Raw genomic sequence first — 18894 nt, 5'->3', positions numbered from 1 at the left:
CGACCCTTCACAGGACCAAGGTCTTCTTCTCCTATTGATGTCAGACAATGCCATCCTTTGCTGCATATGCGGCTGAAGCTATGGGTCCCTCCATGTGTACTTTTTGGTTGGTGCTTTAGTTCCTGGGAACTCTGAGATGGTCTGGTTGGTTGATATTGTTGTTCTTCCTATGGGATTGCAAACTGCTTCAGCTATTTCAGTCCTTTATCTCGTCCATTGGAGTCTCTGTGCTCAATCTGATGGTTAGCTGCAAGCATCCTCATCTGTATCAGTAAAACTCTGGCAGAGCCTGTCAGATACATCCTGTCTGCAAGCACTTCTCGACATCCACAATAGTGTCTGGGTTTGGTGCCTGTATATAGGGTGGATCCCCAGGTGAGGCAGTCTCTGGAAGGCCTTCCTCTCAGTCTCTTCTCCATATTTTGTCTCTGTATTTCCTCTCTTGAGTATTTTTCCCCATTCTAAGAAGGACTGAAACATCTACAATTTGGTCTTTTGTTGAGCTTCATGTGGCCTGTAAATTGTATCTTGGGTAATCTGAGCTTTTGGGCTAATATCCACTTATCAGTGAGTGCATATCATGTGTGTTCTTTTGTGACTGGGTTACCTCACTCAGGATGATATTTTCTAATTCCATCCATTTGCCTATGAATTTCATAAAGTCATTGTTTTTAATAGCTGAGTAGTACTCCATTGTGTAAATTACCACATTTTCTATATCCATTGCTCTGCTGAAGGACATCTGGGTTCTTTCCAGTTTCTGGCTATTTAAATAAGGCTGCTATGAACATAGGGGAGCTTCTTTTGGGTTTATGCCCAGAAATGGTATGGCTGGGTCCTCAGATAGTACTATGCCCAGTTTTCTAAGGAACTGCCAAACCAATTTCCAGATCAACAGGCTGAGAAAGAAATTGGGGTAACAACACCCTTCACAATAGTTACAAATAATAAAAAATACCTTGGTGTGACTTTAACCAAGCAAGTGAAAGATCTGTATGACAAGAACTTCAGGTCTCTGAAGAAAGAAATCAAAGATCTTAGAAAATGGAAAGATCTCCATGCTCATGGGTTGGCAGGATTAATATAGCAAAAATGACCATTTTTCCAAAAGCAATCTACAGATTCAATGCAATCCCATCCAAATTCCAACTCAATTCTTCATAGATTTGGAAAAGGAATTATCAAATTTATTTGGAATAACAAAAGACCCAGGATAGCAAAAACTATCCTTAACAATAAAAGAATTTCTGGGGGAATCGCCATCCCTGACCTCGAGCTCTATTACAGTGTAAATAAATGGTCTTAACTGTCTAAGAAGAGTACAAACTAAAGTGCTAAACCAGTCACATGTCTGGTGTCAAGTGAAACCAGCATTTTGTGTGTGATCTGGTGGCTCACTACACCTGATGACTTCCCATGAAGTTCTTAATCATAGTGATATTTGTATGCATGTGAATGTATGTGTTCATACACACATGTGGATATATATATATGCATGCATGTATCATTACATAAGTTTTAAAGACTGAGAACTGCTTTTAGGAATTAATTATCATCTACTTCTACCATGAGTTCCCTGCCTTAAATTTATGTTACTAGGTTTGTACAGCAAGTGCTTTTGTACCATGCTTTTGTGCTCATGAATATTTTCGGAAGCCTCTTAAACTATAAAAGAAATGTTATTTGGAAATTAAAATGCTAGGAAAAAGAAGAAAAGGCAGATTACTTGATTTTATCTTTTATTTTCATTAGTTTATTTATTTATTTTACATCCTGATCCCAGCCCCTTTTGCCCCCTCTTTTCCCTGTTCCAGCTTATAAATCCCTTCTCTTACTCCCTTGCTCTCCTCAGAGAACAGGAAGCACTCCTAGGGTACCATCTTCCCTGGACATCAAGTCATGGCAGCACTAAGCCTTTCCTACTGAGGCCCAACCAGGAAGTGTGGCTAGGGAAGTGGACCCAGTGGCAGGCAACAGACTCAGAGACATCTTCTTGATCTAATTTTTTAGGAGACCCACCTGAAGACCAAGCTGCACATCTGCTACAAATGTGTAGGGCATCTAGGTTTAGCCCCTGCATGCTCTTTGGTTGGTGGTTCAGTCTCTGTGGTCCTCCATGAGTCAAGGTTACTTGACTCTGTAGGTCTTCTTGTGGTGTCCTTGACCCCTCAGGCTCTCTCAATCCTTTCCCCAACTCTTCCACATGACTCGCCAATCTCTGGCTCATAATTGGCTGTGAATCTCTGCATATACCTCCGTCTGCTGATGGATATAGTCTCTTAGGAGACAGTTATGCAAGGCTCCTGTCTGTAAGCATAACAGAGGATGATTAATAGTGTCAGGGGTTGGCTCTCTCACTTGGGATGGGTCTGAATGTTAACTGGTCCTCTGAAATATGCTAGAATTTTCCATCTTCTTCCAGAAATCTATAATATCCTTATTTCTCTAACACAGTGGTGCCTGGAATACCTGTGAGAAATGTTTTTTGCAGATTATATCACAGTATATTCTTAAAATAAACACCTATTACCAAAGGCAATTTGTATGGGTTGCTTTCTTGAGATTTTAAAGAATCTACTTACATTGCTTTCATTTTCAATGAAAAACTACCACCAAATATCCATGTTACTTTGAACAAGATTATCTTTCTCTTTTAATTATACATGAGCCTGAGTGTTTCAGGGTCTAGAGTTAGCTTCCTGTGATTGTGTTGAAGACTCTTTGCTGAAGCTTTGTTGTTGTTTAATTTGATAAGAAACCTAATTATTGTGTGAGTATAACATTGTATATTTGCCCCAACAAATAATTATAGGAATGATTTTGTGTGTTTACTTGAGTTAAAGGAACTTGAGATTTATGACTGTCTCAGGTATGACTAGAGCAGACCACATAGAAAAACATTTTAAACCATTTTCCTCCAGTGTGGTGTTGATGCTTTCAACTTTTAGATCGAGTCAGGAAAGAAGAAAAGCTTTGCGAGGGAATGTATTACAAATTCATTCCCTTCCTATTTCAAATTTATTACAGACAAGTGCATAGAAGCATCATTATTTAAACTGCCTCCCTTTCAAGTGTTCCAGGCAGATGTTCATGTAGAGAAAATGCTGGATCTCTCTTGTAAGACAGGGAAGTGACATTTCTTGAGGGTTCTTGTTGAAAATGCATCTTTGGCACCATGTCTTTAAACATCTGCACGAGGAAAAACATCTTTCTTACGTTTGGGAGAGAAGCAAGGCACCCAACCTCTCAATCTGTGAAGCACATTTCCTCAGATAAGTACCAGAGAAAAAGTCTGAGGCTGTGTTCCTGCAGGAGGAAATACTGGGTCTGTGAAGTACACTGTCAAGGTCCCTTCTCTTTAAGCATTAAGAACGTTCTCACATAACAAGAGAGAACCTTGCAAACATGAATTGAAATCTCTGCATTCTCTAGAAAGCACTGATATTCTGTCTGTTTTTCCTATGTGTGCTATCATTGTCAGAGTTGTAGGTAGGCGAGGAAATTAGGATGCAATGAGAAATGGCAGCACTTTAAAGAAGAGGAATCTGTGTCAACTTTTCTAATACCCAAGGTCATACATTTTATTTCATTCATTTCAGCACCTATGGATTGAGATGCTCATAGATCCTTAGGTCTTTCCTGAGTTTTGGTGCCATTGAAACAGGAACACACCAACGAGTTCAAAGCTAAGATTGGTCACTACTGTTGAGCAATTTTTCAAGTAAAGCATTTCAATGCTTGGCACCTTACATATTATTTTATGTTCCCTTTTAGGCACAGTGTACTAAGTGCTATAAAGGTTTAAGCAAAACCTACCACTTCTTACTTTTATTTTTACCTCATAGTTTTCTTTAGGACATATTCTCTGCAGAAACAACCACCAGAGTGAGTAAATAACAGCCTTTCTACTTATTTCAAAAACTTGTGGCTGCATATTTAGGCATAGTCACATTAAAATCATGTTATGTTTGTTCTTAATACAGCACAGCATCCTGTGCTTGGAGTGAAAGCTGTATCCATTCTAGAATCCAAGAGGTGAAAAGGAAAGTTTTCCTGGACAGCACAATAGTGAAGTTTCATTGTTTTATTATAAAATTTAATTCCATTTTGGCATTAGTAGGCAAAGCAAGAGTGCGCGATTCATTTGTTTTATTCAAATATGAACTGAAATGGAATTTTTAAATTGCTGGTTCATTTTCTCAATAGGTAATGATGAAAAAAGCTTTCAGTACCTTTATTAAAAATGTTTGTGTGTTTTATTTCTGAAGCTAATGGAGAAACACTGCATTACGTTTGGAAAATAAAGAAAAGATAAATAGGAGACCAAAAGTTTCTTCTTTCAGCAATTAGAGACATTAACATACTTCCTAGCTTTTTCACTGATGTTATAAAATAGAAACAAAATTGAAGTTTTGTATCTCTTTGGACCTTTCCAAAGTTTTGGTTGCATTTAAAGGGGAACACACAAATAAATACAAAGCTAAAAATAATCAGTGGTCCAAAGTTTGTAACTGTCTATTAGAAATAATATTGTGAAAATTTCTATCTCAAAAATACTTTATAAAGCAACCATTTCAGTTGCAGCATCAACCCTCTTGCACATTTATACATGAGTCACTAATATCATTTTCTCTATGTGGAAAATTCTATTCCTCTGTAATACTGCTTGAGTTCAGGGATAGTGATTCCCCCTGAAGTCCTTTTATTGTTGAGGATAGCTTTAGCTATCCTGGGTTTTTTGTTATTCCAGATGAATTTGCAAATTGTTCTGTCTAACTCTTTGAAGAATTGGATTGGTATTTTGATGGGGATTGCATTGAATCTGTAGATTGCTTTTGGTAAAATGGCCATTTTTACCATATTAATCCTGCCAATCCATGAGCATGGGAGATCTTTCCATCTTCTGAGGTCTTCTTCAATTTCCTTCTTCAGTGTCTTGAAGTTCTTATTGTACAGATCTTTTACTTGCTTTGTTAAAGTCACACCGAGGTACTTTATATTATTTGGGTCTATTATGAAGGGTGTCGTTTCCCTAATTTCTTTCTCGGCTTGTTTCTCTTTTGTATAGAGGAAGGCAACTGATTTATTTGAGTTAATTTTATACCCAGCCACTTTGCTGAAGTTGTTTATCAGCTTTAGTAGTTCTCTGGTGGAACTTTTGGGATCACTTAAATATACTATCATATCATCTGCAAATAGTGATATTTTGACTTCTTCTTTTCCGATCTGTATCCTCTTGACCTCCTTTTGTTGTCTGATTGCTCTGGCTAGAACTTCAAGAACTATATTGAATAAGTAGGGAGAGAGTGGGCAGCCTTGTCTAGTCCCTGATTTTAGTGGGATTGCTTCAAGTTTCTCTCCATTTAGTTTAATGTTAGCAACTGGTTTGCTGTATATGGCTTTTACTATGCTCAGGTATGGGCCTTGAATTCCTATTCTTTCCAGGACTTTTATCATGAAGGGGTGTTGAATTTTGTCAAATGCTTTCTCAGCATCTAATGAAATGATCATGTGGTTTTGTTCTTTCAGTTTGTTTATATAATGGATCACGTTGATGGTTTTCCGTATATTAAACCATCCCTGCATGCCTGGGATGAAGCCTACTTGGTCATGGTGGATGATTGTTTTGATGTGCTCTTGGATTCGGTTTGCCAGAATTTTGTTGAGTATTTTTGAGTCGATACTCATAAGGGACATTGGTCTGAAGTTCTCTTTCTTTGTTGTGTCTTTGTGTGGTTTAGGTATACGAGTAATTGTGGCTTCGTAGAAGGAATTCGGTAGGGCTCCATCTGTTTCAATTTTGTGGAATAGTTTGGATAATATTGGTATGAGGTCTTCTATGAAGGTCTGATAGAATTCTGCACTAAACCCGTCTGGACCTGGGCTCTTTTTGGTTGGGAGACCTTTAATGACTGCTTCTATTTCCTTAGGAGTTATGGGGTTGTTTAACTGGTTTATCTGTTCCTGATTTAACTTCGGTACCTGGTATCTGTCTAGGAAATTGTCCATTTCCTGAAGATTTTCAAGTTTTGTTGAACATAGGTTTTTATAGTAAGATCTGATGATTTTTTGAATTTCCTCTGAATCTGTAGTTATGTCTCCCTTTTCATTTCTGATTTTGTTAATTTGGACGCACTCTCTGTGTCCTCTCATTAGTCTGGCTAAGGGTTTATCTATCTTGTTGATTTTCTCAAAGAACCAACTTTTGGTTCTGTTGATTCTTTCTATGGTCCTTTTTGTTTCTACTTGGTTGATTTCAGCTCTGAGTTTGATTATTTCCTGCCTTCTACTCCTCCTGGGTGTATTTGCTTCTTTTTGTTCTAGAGCTTTTAGGTGTGCTGTCAAGCTGCTGACATATGCTCTTTCCTGTTTCTTTCTGCAGGCACTCAGCGCTATGAGTTTTCCTCTTAGCACAGCTTTCATTGTGTCCCATAAGTTTGGGTATGTTGTACCTTCATTTTCATTAAATTCTAAAAAGTTTTTAATTTCTTTCTATATTTCTTCCTTGACCAGGTTATCATTGAGTAGAGCATTGTTCAATTTCCAAGTATATGTGGGCATTCTTCCTTGATTGTTATTGAAGACCAGTTTTAGGCCGTGGTGGTCCGATAGCACGCATGGGATTATTTCTATCTTTCTGTACCTGTTGAGGCCCGTTTTTTGACCAATTATATGGTCAATTTTGGAGAAAGTACCATGAGGAGCTGAGAAAAAGGTATATCCTTTTGCTTTAGGATAGAATGTTCTATAAATATACATTAAGTCCATTTGGCTCATGACTTCTCTTAGTCTGTCTACATCTCTGTTTAATTTCTGTTTCCATGATCTGTCCATTGATGAGAGTGGGGTGTTGAAATCTCCCACTATTATCGTGTGAGGTGCAATGTGTGTTTTGAGCTTTAGTAAGGTTTCTTTTACATATGTACGTGCCCTTGTATTTGGAGCATAGATATTTAGGATTGAGAGTTCATCTTGGTGGATTTTTCCTTTGATGAATATCAAGTGTCCTTCCTTATCTTTTTTGATGATTTTTAGTTGAAAATTGATTTTATTTGATATTAGAATGGCTACTCCAGCTTACTTCTTCTGACCATTTCCTTGGAAAATTGTTTCCCAGCCTTTCACTCTGAGGTAATGTCTGTCTTTGTCTCTGAGGTGTGTTTCCTGTAGGCAGCAGAATGCAGGGTCCTCGTTGGGTATCCAGTTTGTTAATCTATGTCTTTTTATTGGGGAGTTGAGGCCATTGATGTTGAGAGATATTAAGGAATAGTGATTATTGCTTCCCGTTATATTCATATTTGGATGTGAGGTTATGTTTGTGTGCTTTCATTCTCTTTGTTTTGTTGCCAAGTCGATTAGTTTCTTGCTTCTTCTAGGGTATAGCTTGCCTCCTTATGTTGGGCTTTACCATTTATTATCCTTTGTAGTGCTGGATTTGTAGAAAGATATTGTGTAAATTTGGTTTTGTCATGGAATATCTTGGTTTCTCCATCTATTTTAATTGAGAGTTTTGCAGGATACAGTAACCTGGGCTGGCATTTGTGTTCTCTTAGGGTCTGTATGACATCAGTCCAGGATCTTCTGGCCTTCATAGTTTCTGGCGAGAAGTCTGGTGTGATTCTGATAGGTCTGCCTTTATATGTTACTTGACCTTTTTCCCTTACTGCTTTTAATATTCTTTCTTTATTTTGTGAGTTTGGTGTTTTGACAATTATGTGACAGGAGGTGTTTCTTTTCTGGTCCAATCTATTTGGAGTTCTGTAGGCTTCTTGTATGCCTATGGGTATCTCTTTTGTTAGGTTAGGGAAGTTTTCTTCTATGATTTTGTTGAAGATATTTACTGGTCTTTTGAGCTGGGAGTCTTCACTCTCTTCTATACCTATTATCCTTAGGTTTGATCTTCTCATTGAGTCCTGGATTTCCTGTATGTTTTGGACCAGTAGCTTTTTCCTCTTTACATTATCTTTGACAGTTGAGTCAATGATTTCTATGTAATCTTCTGCTCCTGAGATTCTCTCTTCCATCTCTTGTATTCTGTTGGTGAAGCTTGTATCTACAGCTCCTTGTCTCTTCTTTTGGTTTTCTATATCCAGGGTTGTTTCCATGTGTTCTTTCTTGATTGCTTCTATTTCCATTTTTAATTCCTTCAACTGTTTGATTGTGTTTTCCTGGAATTCTTTCAGGGATTTTTGCGATACTTTCAGGGATTTTTGCGATTCCTCTCTGTAGGCTTCTACTTGTTTATTAATGTTTTCCTGTGTTTCCCTAAGGGAGTTCTTCACGTCTTTCTTGAAGTCCTCCAGCATCATGATCAAATATGATTTTGAAACTAGATCTTTCTTTTCTGGTGTGTTTGGATATTCCATGTTTGTTTTGGTGGGAGAATTGGGCTCCGATGATGGCATGTAGTCTTGGTTTCTGTTGCTTGGGTTCCTGAGCTTGCCTCTCGCCATCAGATTATCTCTAGTGTTACTTTGTTCTGCTATTTCTGACAGTGGCTAGACTGTCCTATAAGCCTGTGTGTCAGGAGTGCTGTAGACCTGTTTTCCTCTCTTTCAGTCAGTTATGGGGACAGAGTGTTCTGTTTTCGGGCGTGTAGTTTTTCCTCTCTACAGGTCTTCAGCTGTTCCTGTGGGCCTGTGTCTTGAGTTCACCAGGCAGCTTTCTTGCAGCAGAAAAGTTGGTCTTACCTGTGGTCCCGAGGCTCAAGTTCGCTCGTGGGGTGCTGCCCACGGGCTCTCTGCGGCGGCAGCAACCAGGAACATATGTGCTGCCCCTTCCGGGAGCTTCAGTGCACCAGGGTTCCAGATGGCCTTTGGTGTTTTCCTCTGGCGTCCGAGATGTATGTACAGAGAGCAGTCTCTTCTGGTTTCCCAGGCTTGTCTCCCAAAATTTTTGATAGTTTTCAATAATTTTCATATAAAGTTTTGACATATTTAATTACAGCCAAATCTAGGTAACATCAGGTAATTTAAAGCACTACTTTTAGGTTTTGGATAAAATGAGAAAGATAGATATGTAAATACAAATATTGATATATAGATATAGAGGAATCATAAATGATAAACAGGTAGTTAAAAGACCTGAATACATAGATAACAGATGGTAGACAACATTGATCTTTTTACTTTACCTTTTAAAAATTTATAAATTCAAAGTATACATATTAAACAGTTTCAATTGAACGTTTATGATAATTTTCTTCAAATGACCTTGATACCACTTGGAATGTTGAATATCTTGATCATTGGTTTTTAATAAAGCTCCATGTATAAATAATATTAATTCTTTCATTTTATTAATGTAAATATGTCTGTTTTTAACTACTTTCTTTTTAGAGTTACATAAAATTTGAACATTTAAATACCAATTTTTGTTTATTTTTTCATTAATTTCATATTTAGCAATTTCTTCCAGATTGAAACAATATAATTGATAATTAGTTAAAAACTTATTTTATAAAATCTCAGCAGTGGGCAGGCAGAGACAAATACTAAACTTACTTTTGAAAACTGCTAAGACAATTTATTGAGTAACAATTTATTTTTTCATGTATTTTAAATGCTCTCATTATTATATCATATGTTGAAATAGGCATACAGAGAGAAAGAAGGAGAGAAGAGCATTTACTTTAGCATCTAACTTTGATTTTGTCTTTTCTTTTTGCTTTTATATTATTTTTACTGTATAATTTTTATTTACATTTCAAATATTGTCCTCTTTTCCAGGTTCCTCTCCAGAAACTAGATATCTCCCCCTGCTTCTATGAGGGTGTTTCCCCACCTAGCTAACACCTCCCTGCCTTGACAATCCCCTACACTGGGGCATTGAGCCTGGACAGGACCAAGGGCCTCTCCTCCCATTGATGTCTGACAAGGCCACCCTCTGCTACATATGCAGCTGGAGCCATAGGTCCATCCCTTTGTACTCTTGGGATAGTGGTTTAGTCCCTGGGAGTTCTGGAGGGTCTGGTTGGGTGATATTGTTTTTCTTCTTATATGTTTGTAAATCCCTTCAGCTCATTTAGTCCTTTCTCTAAGTCATTGGGGACCGCATTCTCAGTTCAATGGTTGGCTGTGAGCATCCACCTCTGTATTTGTTAGGCTCTGGCAGAGCCTCTCAGGAGAAAGATATATCAGGCTCATGTCAAAATGTACTTCTTGATATTCACGATATTGTCTGGGTTTAGTGGCTGTATATTGGATGGATCCCCAGGTGGGGCAGTCTCTTGATGGCCTTTCTTTAATCTCTCCTCTACACTGTACCTCCATATATCCTCCTTTGAGTATTTTTGATCCCCCTTCTAAGAAGGACTGAAATAGCCACACTTTGTCTTCCTTCTTCTTGAGTCATGTGGTCTGTGAATTATATCTTGGGTAATCTGAACTTTTGGGCTAATATCCACTTATCAGTGAGTGCATACCATATGTGTTCTTTTGTGATTGGATTACCTCATGTAGGATGGTATTTTCTCATTCCATCCATTTGCCTAAGAATTTCATGAAGTCATTGTTTTTATAGCTGAATAGTACTCCATTGTGTAAATGTACCACATTTTCTATATCCAGTCCTCTGTTGAAGAACATCTGGGTTCTTATCAGCTTCTGTCTATTATAAATAAAGCTTCTATGAACATAGTGGACCAAGTGACTTTGTTGTATGATGGAGCATCTTTTGAGTATATACCCAGGAGTGGTATATCTGGGTTCTAAGGTATCACTATGTCCAATTTTTGTGGAACCACCAGAATGATTTCCAGAGTGGTTGTACCAGTTTGCAATCCCACCAACAATGGAAGAGTGTTCCTCTTTCTCCACATCCTTGCCAGCAGCATCTGCTGTCACCTGAGTTTTTGATCTTAGCCATTCTGACTGGTTTGAGGTAGAATCTCAGGGTTCTTTTGATTTGCCCTTCCCTGATGATTAGGAATGTTGAACATTTTTTTAGGTGCTTCGTGGCCATTTGATATTGCTCAGCTGAGAATTCTTTGTTTAGCTCTGCACCCCATTTTATTAGGGTTATTTAGATCACTTCCTTGTTATTATGTTGTCATTTAAAATAGTATAAAGATCATAAAACTCTATTATAATACTTTAAAAATATATATCATCCATGTTCCCACCCACTTCTTGTACTAAATCAACATGAGAATGATTTACATGTTTTACACATCATTTCCCTAGAAATCACATCACACATGTGAACTGAAAAAGATGACTATCTTAGTGAATCACTATTTCTCATGATTGACTTCTAGCAACATAGTAAGACAGAAATACATCACACACATACATGAACCTACACTTACATAATTGCATGCACACTCATACATATGTGACATGTGTCAGTGATTATCTTAACAGTGTTAATATCATTTTAACGGTTCAGTCAGTGCTCCCTTCATGTTATTGAGGTTGGGATTATCTACAGGAACATGAGGATCCTCTTTTGGAGTACGTTCATGAAGAAGCCTGAAACTTCCTCCTTCAGTAGTCATCCACAGCAAAAGGCACCTCAGTAAGGGAGGGAACATCCTGAGCCCCTCCCCTATCCATGCTAGGATTTTGGCTGATCTGATCTTATGTATATTTTGTGAATGTAGTCCCTAATAATTCATATGTGTACCTGGACTGACACATTTGGAGAAGAAGGTTTCTTCATACAAGTCTACTCCTTCTCATCTTATAATCTTTATACCCCCTTTTCCTTGATGATTCCTGAGAGTTGGAGGAAGAAGTATGATAAAGATATTCCATTTAGATGTGAGCACTCCAGTCTCTTATTCTCTGTGCACCAACCACTTGTGATCATTACTATTTATTATTATTTTTGATATTTTCATTTTTGTACTACTTATTGCAGAAAGAAGCTACTCTGATGAGGCTTCTTGTTTATAAAGATAAGAACTTAGGTGGCAATTTAATACTATATCCACTAAACAGAATATTGAGTTCTTCCCTAGTGCCTATGACCTAGCTGGCATGGAATTGTGACATAGGTAATGATACCAGGCATGAGTTTCTGTTTTGCAGAGGGGGTCTTAAGTCTAATCATAAAAATGGCTGGTTACTCTCACAATATTCAGGCACAAGTGGTTGTATCTTGCTAGGATAAAATTTAGTGTAGTTCATGACAACACTCCTTGGTTCTGAATTTTTTTTCTTCTTCACCAATTAAAGGCTCTGATTACATTGTACCAACTCAAAAAACAAACAAAAAAAAAAACAAAAACAAAAAACAAAAACAAAATCAAAAAAATAAACAAAATCAAAAACAAAGAAAAACATGGCAATGTGTTTATTTTAACAAGACCTGACTTGGACCTTAATTCCATCTGCTACCTTCATTCCCATGTGTGTATATATATACACATGAGAATTCATGAATGGATTTTTCTGACAGTTGGCCATGGCTCTATTCTGCCTACTATACAAAGAAAAGCCACGAAGAGGATATTGAACACAAGACATGCAGCTATTAGAAGCAGTAGCTAACGAAGTCTGAAAAGCATGAAAGAACATTCAAACCAGGCAGAATAATACACAAAACAATGAAGCCCAATGAATTTGTTACACACAGATTACTTATTTAGCACTAAATCTTTTGACAACCTCAAAATAGCTCTCCGTGGATCATGAGGCTTTCACCAAAGTCTAGTTGTAAACCCACAGGTTTGTCCTTGGGACTTCTTTGGGTCTTTTATTTCATCCCACTCACTGATTTCCCTCAGAGGGAGCTTCTCAATTAATGTTACAAGAGAATCAGCCCTGGGATCTCACCTATTAAAAATAAGGTCATAAAGAGACAAGCCGGAGCTGGGTTCATGCGCACACCTTCGGGAGCTCGTGTCAGCTCAATAGTGGCTACAGTCTGTATGATCTTGGCATAGGTTCACACTATACAAGTCAGTGATGACAGAAAATAAAATAGGTGGCAAAGAAAGGTGACACACACACAGTATACCATACCACAGAACTTAGGGGGAGCTTTGACGAAGCAAAATATAATTTGATGAAAATTTTAGAATTCAGTCACCACCTGCTTGTTTCTCTATCACTCCATGGTACATATAACCTTAGGCTTGATTTGGGATATTGTGGTACTCATCAACACACATCTTATAATGAGAAATTCAGTATATGATGAGTAAATAATCAGTATAGAGACTAACAGATAGTTTAACAACCCAAGAAAGTCTCAGTTTGCTACATGAGTAAGACTTGGAAATTATCTATATGATATATGTTCATGCATGAAATAAAAGCAAAAGATACCGGATGCTCAAACTCAGGGAACAGAGATGTGGGCCACTTCTGATGCCAGGTACTTTTTCACTTGATGTATTCCTGTGGTCACGAAACATTTTCTTAGTAGCAATACTAACAAATTTTGTTAATATTAAGTTACTGTGTATAGCAATCCAAAGGTAAAAAAATGCCATTTTATAATGTTAATTTTGTAAGAGTTACTTACAAAGATATGTAGAGGAAAAATTCATGAGTTAACCAAAGTCTCTTTTTTAACTTGGTCCATCCTACCTTGCCTATTTTCCTCTTCCTTGTTTCCCAGATCCCTAGCGTCTACTGGGTCCTGTGCACTGGAGAATGACTGATTTTACACCAAGATGGAAAAAATACAGAGCATTGTCAGGGACCACTTTTCTGAATTTTTATACCTAGAGATTATTAAGAGTAAAGAACCAAGACTCTCAAAGAAGGGAGGAGGGTAGATCCTAATAACCCTAATGACCATCCTCCATGAAGAGATTGATATCAACAAAAGGAACCATGCAGAGTAGAAGACAAAAGGTCAAGGCAGGGAATATAGAGACTATAGTGAGGATGAGAGAAAGAAGAGGAGCTTGAGGACAGTGGGAGCTAAGTGACATGAACAAGTGAGGAAAGGAGATTTCCCAAGTGCTTCCAAAGCCCTCATTCCATATTTACTTTAGGTAAAATGAAGGGTTTAGAGGTGAGGACTTTGTTGTTGTTGTTGTTTGTTTGTTTTTTGACAATTTAAAAAGCTTTATTATTCCATGTTGTTTGTTTTGGGGTCCCTGTGGAACAATGCTATACCCTCTACTTTGACTTAATCCACCTCTTGAGGACTTTGGCTTTAATTTCAAGCTTGACTACTGTCTTTACATAATTTCTACCCCTCCCTCTTCTCCTTCCCTCCCCCTCTTTCTATGCCTCCCAGAACTTCCCAAATACATGCTCATGTTCTTTAAGTATGCATAAATAATCTCAGTCTGCTGAATGAACTTCATGTTGTTCTTTAACTGTGTTCGTTGGCAGTAAGTCCCTTTTTCAGCAGCCATTAATTGCCTGTAACGTCATAGAAGGGTGGGGCCTTGTAGGAGATGCCTTCCATCCATGTTGGCATGTCAGCTGGGGCTACTAATATCGAGATCGTAATAAGTGACCATATTTTAAGGTCTCACGGATGTGGATTTCCTGTTAAATATAGATGTAGTCTCCAAGGAGACCCCCTCTTGCTTTTTTACTATCTTTTCCATATCCTTTTCCCTTGTGTTCCCTTAGCTTAGAGATTGTGTTGTCAATATATCATTAGTGCTGTTCTCTGTGTCGTGTTCAGTTTTGTATTCTGTGATGGTCTCTGCTACAAAAGAAATCCCAGATATTCATGAATGCTTGAGATCCTGGATCATACAGGAGAGCATACTGCTGCCTCCTTTCAGAGCAAGTCTAGCCTCATTCTCACTCCTCATCCTTGTACTCAGAGTTAAGGGCACTTTGCTTTTGATAAGTAAGTTGCTCTCTTAAGTTTCGCCCCTTGTACACTGTAAAGCCCTGAGACTAAGAGATCTGTGAATGCACAGAAAATACAACTAGGAAACTATCTGAACCATCTAGTTCACACTTATTAAACTTTATTATAATTATTTTGCACAAAAATTCTTAAAATAACATATTTTGGTACTCTTTTGTCAAGGTTTCTTGCTTTAAATATTTTGAGGATCTAACTTTTTTATTTTTAGTGGGAGATTTATAAAGTATATCTACCCCCATTGTACCTTTTATGTATAAAATATGCGAAGCTTCATTGCTATATTTTGTACGATTGTGTGTATGAGAGGGGCATAGAGATCTCAAGGGATCTGTAATATTTTACCAATTCCGCATATAATACAGTCTGAGTTTTGTTCCTGATGACTTTATGACAAAGCACTGGGCTTCAGCCTGTGACAGATATGCTTGCCACATCCTTCCTAAAAGGGCCAATGGTACTAAGAGCTATGTTTTCTCTCCTCCGTTGTTTTTCACCTATACTTCTCTGAAAAGTTAAAAACAAAAGCTGCCTTTACTTCAGCAATCTACCTCTGTTGCTTTTCCTCTTTGCAAATCTTACTCTGTCTTTCTAGTTACAGTCACCGGGAACGAAAACGGGGGCTGAATTTCTTACAAGTGGTGAACGTAAGTTCAGAACCATGGTGGGAGCAGCATTTTTCTCATGGGGGATGTCCCTGCTCTCCCTTGATGATGGTTTAGGTTTGGTTTGGTTGCTTACTTGCTTGATGGTGGTGGTTGTTATGATGGTTTTCTTTTGTTTGTATGGGAAAAAAAAGATTTCACCCTATAGTCCAGGCCAGCCTCAACTCCTGGCCATTCTCTGCCTCAGCCTTCCAATGACAGGGCTTACAGGTCCCACCCACCACAGCAAGATTCCTGCTCTGCTATTTCTGTTTCCTTTGGTGATGCAAACACTGTGAAATGTGGCAGAATCTATTTTTCTGAGGCACTAAAGATAGGTATCTGTCTAACCTAGATACGGCTCAGGATGATCTCAAAGGGAGGACAAACTTTCCCTTAGAGCAACTAGACACAGAAAACTGACACCCACCCTGACCGCCCACTTCCTGGGAGGAGGGCCAAGGAGACCATCCCTGGGAACAAATGTGCCTTTCACAGGTGCAAAGGTCTGGCAGGGGGCCCCTGTGGGGGAGGGTGCTGATATTGAAAACAATGTGTTTCCCTTCCTGTCAGTCATTTTGCCCTGACTTTTCTCACCATTGAATCAATGGTGTCAATTGTCTTGGGAGCATGGAACTTGCCATCTAGAACAAAGAACCCATTGCTCAGCATGAATTTCAAACCAACTTTTTTTCTTTCTTTTTTTTTTTTTTTACAAAGTCCATGGTCTTAAAAGCCTAGCTTTGTTGAACTCCATAAAAGATTTCTGAATTCCAAAAATGTCTTTCTACATGTCCTTAGTGAAGCTTGGTGGTCTGATCACAGAAGTTTGCTATCCTCTGAAACCTAAAAGAAGTCCCACTAAGCAGACCCAAAATGCTTTCTAGATTTAAGAGTAACTTGTAGCAATTTACAACCTAGATCTAGAGGCTGGGATATCTATGAGTTCTCAGGGAAGGTGAGCTACAAAGGTAAGTCTAGAGCCTGGGAGATAAGCAAAAATAGTAATTTCAGAGATTTCAACAAGGGGCAGTTTAGTTGATCCTGTTTACAACTTAAAATTGCCAGCAAAAGAATAGTATTATTGTCCATGGGAAATTTAGGAAGAGCCTTAGGTATTTCCAGTTAGCTTCCACAACCTGCTCATATCTGGGAAACAATGATTCTTTATGGCTAGAATATAGTTCTAGAGAGAGAATAGGATAAACAGAATAAGCTTAGAAAATATTACCATTCCCATATGTTTGTCCGTTCAATTTTTCAATTATTTAAACAAATTTTAATGTATTTTGACAATATGAATTAGGTATTTATAAAAAGATCTGCAGCCTAAAAAGTAGATTTGTGAGGGACTTGATTAATCAAAGAAATAGTGGACTATAAGATGGGCTCTATACTTGGTGGTCTATATGTTAATACAATGCTAAGCTTCACAACTCACACCTAGGATAATGAAGGAACTGTGGTCCCTAGGGGTTAAGTTATGACAGGCTAAAGGCTTAACCACTCACTAAACAGTAAATCAGCCATTTGAACCTAAATCATTTTGGTTTCAAAGACTATATTCCCATGATTCCAGTTTGCCTCTTTGTTTGCCTAATATGCAGACAGGGGATTTACACAATGTTCACATGTGATATACTTGTTGATTAAATAGTGGGAGAGTTCCATTAGCGTTCGGTTCTGATTTGTTCTTCTATTATTTGAAGATTTTATTTTTTTATTTTTTCATAGAGTCTATTTTGATCGTATTCTTTCCCCTGCCCTAAATCTTTGACCATCTCATCACTTTAGCTGTAGTGTACTGATAAAAGACATGGAACTGTATAGATGCGAGCTGAACACCTCTGAGAGAGAAAAGTTTATATCATGTACATCCATTTATATCTGCCTGCTGATATCCCAGTTGGAGTGTGTTATTAGCCTCTCAGTTAATATGTCCAAACAACGTCAACTTTTATATCTCTATAAGCTAATGTTCTATGTCAGGGTTAATTATATCCTAAAAGGGCACCAAGGTCATCAAGTGTTCTGTGCCATTTTGTTTTTTAATTGTTCTCTCCCGTATTATATCTAGACTACAGTTTTCCCTCCCTTCACTCCTCCCTGCCCTTTCCTCCGCTCTCCCAGATCCATTCACTCCTCCTCCTTTTCCCGTCAGTAAAACAGCAGGCCTCCCAGGGATATCAACTGAATGTGACATAACAAGTTTCAATATTACACAAATCCTCATATCAAGGCTGAATGAAGCAGCAGAGTAGGAGGGAAAGGGTCCCAAAAGCAGGTAAAAGAGTCAGAGACACTCCCCACTCCCACCTTTAGGGATTGCACAATAACACCAAGCTACACAACTATAAGTTATAAGCAGAGGTCTTAGCTCATACCCCTTCAAGGTCTGTGCTTGTTGCCTCCGTCTCTGTGATTTCCTGTAACACCTGCCTAGTTGATTCTTTGGACCCTGTTTTCCTGGTGTTCTCTACCCCTGGCTCCTCTGACCTTTCCTCCCTATTATCAGCCGGGTTCCCCTGGATCTGCCCAGTGTTCGGCAGTGGGTTCATCTGTTCCCATCAGTTGTGGGACAATGCCTCTGACGACAAGTGGGCTAAGAACTAATTTATTATTAGCTGAGTATCAACAGGGAATATTGTACTGAGCTTTGTTTCCAGTCATAATTGGTTCTATCCTGGGTCTCCGGGCTTCTAGCCTCTGATTCTTTGTAATCTAGGTAGTGTCAGCCATGGAGTTCCTCTCATGATGTAGACCAGGTTGAGCCAATCATCGGTTGACCACTCCCACAAGTTCTGCGTCACCATTACATCAGCACATCTCATAAGCAGGACAGAGTGTAGGCTAGAGGTTTTGTAGATGGGTTGATGTCTCCGTCTCACTGTTGGAAACATTGTTTGGTTACAGAAGATGGCTGATTCAGGCTCCCTATCGCCATTACTAGGATACTTCACTAGGGTCACTCTAATAGATTCCAACAAGTTTCCACTGCACTAGGTTTCTACATTGTCCCCCAAGTGCCCTTCCTGTTCCAGTTGTTTCTTCCAGCAGTCTTCCCTCCATCCCCCAACCCCCACTGATCCTTTTTGTTCTTATCCCCACACACCCCCAGTCCATCTGCAAAGGAAAACCCATTTATTTCTTCTTCGGGGAGGGGGGGAAGAGAGAGAGAGAGAGAGAGAGAGAGAGAGAGAGAGAGAGAGAGAGAGAGAGAGAGAGAGAGAGAGAGATCCGTACGCCCCACTTTGAACCTTCCCTGTTTCTTAGACTCTCTGGGTCTATGGATTGTAACATGATCAGCCTTTATTTAAAAGCTATTGTCCACTTATGGGTGAGTACATATTATTTTTGTCTTTCTAGGCCTGGATTGCCTCCTCTGGGATAATTTTTCTTTCTAGTTTTTTTTTTATTTTATTATTTTTTATTTCCTTTTTTAAAATATTGGCTATTTTAT

The sequence above is a fragment of the Rattus norvegicus genome, chromosome 1 (assembly GCF_021556685.1).
Source record: "Rattus norvegicus strain SHRSP/BbbUtx chromosome 1, alternate assembly SHRSP_T2T, whole genome shotgun sequence".
In the NCBI taxonomy this organism is placed as follows: domain Eukaryota; kingdom Metazoa; phylum Chordata; class Mammalia; order Rodentia; family Muridae; genus Rattus; species Rattus norvegicus.
Note: the sequence above shows the minus strand (reverse complement) of the source record.